Raw genomic sequence first — 5327 nt, forward strand, 5'->3', positions numbered from 1 at the left:
TTTGCAAACAAGATTTTCAAAGTACTCTTTTTCAATTAATGTTTCGTATTTTGAGGCTTTTCATGGAAATTATAGCTTAGGCTGTTCAAGATGACTTAAGCAACTGCCTGATTTACAAATGCACCCAAGCAATGCCAGTGGCCTTTGCAAATTAGATTTCTAAAATCATTCTCCAGGCAGCTTTTTTTATGCACCCAAAGGCTTCCCATGCACAGCCTCATTCTTAAGAATGGTTTTCAAAACCCCAGGCACATTCAACTCTTTTACACTTTGGCTTTCCTTTTTAGATGGCTTCACCACTGCCTGTGGCTTATCAGAATAATGAAAAGGAAACCATGGGGCTCAAGATGTTGAGCTGTCAATCACGAAGGTTTCCATCATACCCAGCCAATCTCAGCTTATTGGTGAAATTATTAAGGCCACTCCACGTAGTTAAAAGGGAGGTTTATTTTGTGGGGTAACTTACAAGTGAAGGGATAGGCTATAGGGTCTGGGAAAGGTGTGGCGCAGTCCGGTGGTGTTCTCTGGAGAACTCTGCTGGGTCTACCTCCAGCATCTAGGGTCCAGGAACTAAGAGAGCCCCCGCATCTGGAGGGTCCTCTCTCAGCCCCGCCTTGTAGGCGTGACAGTTACCGAAGCCTCAGTGGGGGTTGGAACTTCCAGGTCAAAGCCAGAATGGCTACCCACTATATCAGCTCTCCACCAAAGCTGCATCCTCCCCCTCATCAATTTGTTCTGGATGTCTTGCTCTCTTCCCTCTCTCCATCATGGCGAAGGCATTCTTAAACCATTGTTCTCACTGTGTCATTTCTGGCTCAAAAAACTTGCTGGCACCTCCAGTCCTCTAGTTTAAACTTCTACTGCCTCCTTACCCTGGTATGCCCCTTCCCTTCATTTTTTTGTTTGTTTGTTTGTTTTTTGTTTTGTTTTGTTTTTTCAAGACAGGGTTTCTCTGTGTAGCTTTGCGCCTTTCTGGAACTCGCTTTGGAGACCAGGCTGGCCTCAAACTCACAGAGATCTGCCTGCCTCTGCCTCCCAAGTGCTGGAATTAAAGGTGTGTGCCACCACCGCCCTGGCTCCTTCCCTTCATTTTTAAAGTCTCCTTTTGAGCAATCTGAGGATCACAACAAAGTCAAAGTACAGAGATTTCCCATGTATTCCCTCTCCTGACAGACAGCCTTCCTCAAGATCAATATTGCTAAAGTGGGTGAGGACATAATTGCCTGCCATTATCACATCAAGACACAGTTACATCAACCTTCACTCATGAAATTTGCATGTATAATTGCATTCAACCACAATTGTTGCCAACATACATAGTTGTTTTGTTGCTCAAAAGTCCTCTATACTCCATCTGTTCATACCTTTCCCCCAGTAACCTATGACAACCAGTGATCTTTTTATGGACTTCCTTATTTTGCCTTTCCCTTTTGCAAAAAATGTCATACAGTTGGAATGACATGTGGCTGTTTGGATTGCTTCTTTGATTTTTGTAGTGTACATCAACATTTCCACCATGTTTTTTTTTTTTTTCCTGGTTTAGTAGCTCACTTTTTCTGGCATGGAATGATAGTCCATTGTATAGATGTATGTTTGTCAATCATAGAAAATCATCTTTTTTATTGCTTCCTTTATTTTTCAAGATTAGGGTATGTTACATCATTCTCTCTCTCTCTCTCTCTCTCTCTCTCTCTCACACACACACACACACACACACACACACACACACACACACACACACACGTTCCTAAAACAACCTGCTTAATCTATGTAATGTTACTTGTACATGTATTTTCAGGGCTCACCATTTAGCACTGAATAACCCATTGGTGTGCTCTTCCTTGGGGAAGACTATTCTGCCCACTCTCAGCGTTCCTTAGTTGCTATAGATCTTCATGTAGGGTTGAGGACTATTGGGCTTTCCCCTTGCACTTCAGCATGTCTAGGCTTTTCCTTCTTCAGCTCATATTTAGGCAGTCATGTTGATGGGACTTTATGGGTATAGTTCTGACATTACTAAGAGATGACATCTCGTAACAAACTGCATGACCCTCTGGCATTTACAAACTTCCAGTTACCTCTTCTGCAATGTTCCTGAGCCTTAGGTGTGGGAGTTGTTTTGTAAATGTATCCATTGGGACTGGTTGTTTCCGAGTCTTGGCAATTGTGAAAAAAGCTGCTCAATGCCTGTGTGAAGGGTTTTTGCATGAACAAGGGTTTTTCATCCCTTTAGATAAATATCAAGGAACAGGCTTGGTGGGCTGAATGGTGACAGTGTTCTTTCTTTGGTGGCTGGAACATTTTACATTCCACCAGCAACAAATCTTCACCAAAATTTGTATTGCCTGCCCTTGGCTTTTTTTTTTTCCTCATTTTTATGCCACATTTCTTGATTTTCTTTGTGTGAGAATATTTTATTTGTCAAGTTTACTCCTCAGTGAACCAAGGAATCATATTGTTTCTAAAATTCAAATTAAACCCAAATATTAACCATTATTGCTTTGAAAATTAAAGCATTAGAATTCTCTTTTTTAAAACTTTTGGTTGCTTGACAATTTCATACATTTATATGAAGAATTTTGGTAGTTTTCACTTCCTCATCTCTCTTTTTTTTTTTTTTGTGATATATATTTTTTATTTTACAATACCATTCAGTTCTACATATCAGCCATGGGTTCCCCTATTCTCCCCCCTCCCACGCCCCCCCTTTACCCCCAGCCCACCCTCCATTCCCATCTCCTCCAGGACAAGTCCTCCCCCGAGAACTGTGATCGACTTGGTAGACTCAGTCCAGGGAGGTCCAGTCCCTTCCTCCCAGACTGAGCCAGGTGTCCCTGCATAAGTTCCTGGTTTCAAACAGCCAACTCATGGAATGAGCACAGGACTTGGTCCCACTGCCTAAATGCCTCCCAAACTGATCAAGCCAATCAACTGTAATCCCCATCAAAATCCCAACACAATTCTTCACAGACTTGGAAAGAAAAATACTCAACTTTATATGGAAAAACAAAAGACCCAGGATAGCTAAAAGAATCCTATACGATAAAGCAACCCTTGGAGGCATCACCATCCCGGACCTCAAACTCTACTATAGAGCTATAGTAATAAAAACAGCTTGGTACTGGTATAAAAACCGACATACGGACCAATGGAATCGAATTGAAGACCCTGACATTAATCCATGCACATATGAACACCTGGTTTTTGACAAAGGAGCCAAAACTATACAATGGAACAAAGAAAGTATCTTCAACAAATGGTGCTGGCATAACTGGATGTCAATATGTAAAAGATTACAAATAGATCCATATCTGTCACCATGCACAAAACTCAAGTCCAAGTGGATCAAAGACCTAAACATAAATCCAGTTACACTAAACTTAATAGAAAAGAAGATAGGAAGCACTCTTGAACGCATTGGCACTGGAGACCATTTCCTAAATAAAACACCGACAGCACAGACCCTGAGCACAACCATTAATAAATGGGACCTCTCAAAACTGAGAAGCTTTTGCAGGGCAAAAGACACAGTCAATAAGACAAAAAGACAGCCAACAGATTGGGAAAAGATCTTCACCAACCCCACATCTGACAGAGGATTGATCTCCACAATATATAAAGAACTCAAGAAACTAGACATCAAAGCACTGAACAGTCCAATTAAAAAATGGGCTAAAGAGCTAAACAGAGAATTCACAAAACAAGAACTACAAATGGCTGAAAGACATTTAAAGAAATGCTCAACATCTTTTTTTTTTTTAAGATTTATTTATTTATTATGTATACAGTGTTCTGCCTACATGCATGCTTGCAGGCCAGAAGAGGGCACCAGATCTCGTTACAGATGGTTGTGAGCCACCATGTGGTTGCTGGGAATTGAACTCAGGACCTCTGGAAGAACAACCAGTGCTCTTAACCACTGAGCCATCATCTCTCCCCTCATCCCTTTCTTTATCTTCCCCAGCATCCCTTTTTCTCATCAAGTCTCCCTCTTTATGTATGTGGCCCACTGAGTTTAGTAAAAGTTTCTTGCCTGAACATAAAACAAGCGTTTACTTGGTGGAGCAAATGCGACTTATCTGTGACTATACCACTACAGAAAATGCCACCACAGTTGGGCTGGCAGCGCCGCTGCAATGATGGTGGTGGCTGCAGCTGCTGAGAGAGCCCATCCTGTGCGTGTTCTGCCAGTATGTGGATCCCGCCCAGTGCAGCGTTCAGGTGCTCGAGGTGGCCTCGGGCTCCGGCCAGCACGCCGCGCACTTTGCGCAGGCCTTCCCGCACGCCGAGTGGCAGCCGTCGGATGTGGACCAGCGATGTCTGGACAGCATTGCCGCCACCACTCAAGCCCAAGGGTTGTCCAATGTGAAGGCTCCGCTGTACCTGGATGTGACCTGGGAGTGGGAGCAATGGGGCGGGATCCCGCAGCGATCGCTGGACCTGTTCCTCTGCATCAATATGATCCACATCAGCCCCCTGAACTGCACTGAGGGGCTTTTCAAAGCAGCTGGACAGCTGCTTAAAACCAAGGCTGTGCTGATCACCTATGGGCCCTTTGCAATCAATGGGAAGATCTTTCCACAGAGCAACATGGACTTTGACCTGACCCTCAGATGCAGGAACCCAGAGTGGGGGCTTCGTGACACAGCTCTCCTGGAGGAACTAGGCCAGGCCAGTGGCTTGGTCCTGGAGAGGATGGTAGGCAGGGCAATGTGGGGGTGGGTAATCTCCCTGTGACTAAGGGCAACTCCAGCAAAGTGTTTTTGTAGGTGGGCATGCCAGCCAACAACAAGTGCCTGATTTTTCGGAAAGAATAATCTATTTCCTACCTCCCATGTGCCTGCATCTCTGTCAAAGGTTCTGTCATGGCACAAGCCCCTCCCTCATTGAGTCATTCCTCGGGATAAATGAGCCCCTCCTAGTCTGGTGGCCACAGTGCTACAGAGAACCGGGTCCAGTGGGCCTTGAAATAAAGCCGTTCCAGCCCACTGTGGGACATCTGTTAAAAAAGAAAGAAAGAAAGAAAGAAAGAAAGAGAGAGAGAGAGAGAGAGAGAGAGAGAGAGAGAGAGAGAAAGAGAGAAAGAGAGAAAGAGAGAAAGAAAATGCCATCAGATCCTTCAGCAACTGCTAATTACCAATAGCCCCTCTAGGAGGGGTGGGTCTTCCTGGGCTCCTTCCCAGCCACAGTCAAATGCTAATAGGCCCAATCTTGGGGGAGGGAAGAGCTTTATTTTGTTTTTACTTACGTGTACATGTGTGCTTGTGTGTAACCATGTGTACATGGGTGCAAATGCACAGTGTCCCACACAGGCACACATACTAAAC

The 5327-nt window shown here is 44.2% G+C and overlaps 1 pseudogene across 1 annotated transcript; it reads left to right on the top strand.

The window, feature by feature from the left end:
• Window positions 1-4139: 4139 nt before the first annotated feature.
• Window positions 4140-4979, top strand: LOC102927969 (methyltransferase-like 26; annotated as a pseudogene). The gene is made up of 2 exons (XR_013044206.1): window positions 4140-4698; window positions 4770-4979. The product of XR_013044206.1 is annotated as a methyltransferase-like 26 (transcript).
• Window positions 4980-5327: the final 348 nt, after the last annotated feature.

Source organism: Peromyscus maniculatus, chromosome 13 (genome assembly GCF_049852395.1).
Source record: "Peromyscus maniculatus bairdii isolate BWxNUB_F1_BW_parent chromosome 13, HU_Pman_BW_mat_3.1, whole genome shotgun sequence".
Lineage (NCBI taxonomy): Eukaryota > Metazoa > Chordata > Mammalia > Rodentia > Cricetidae > Peromyscus > Peromyscus maniculatus.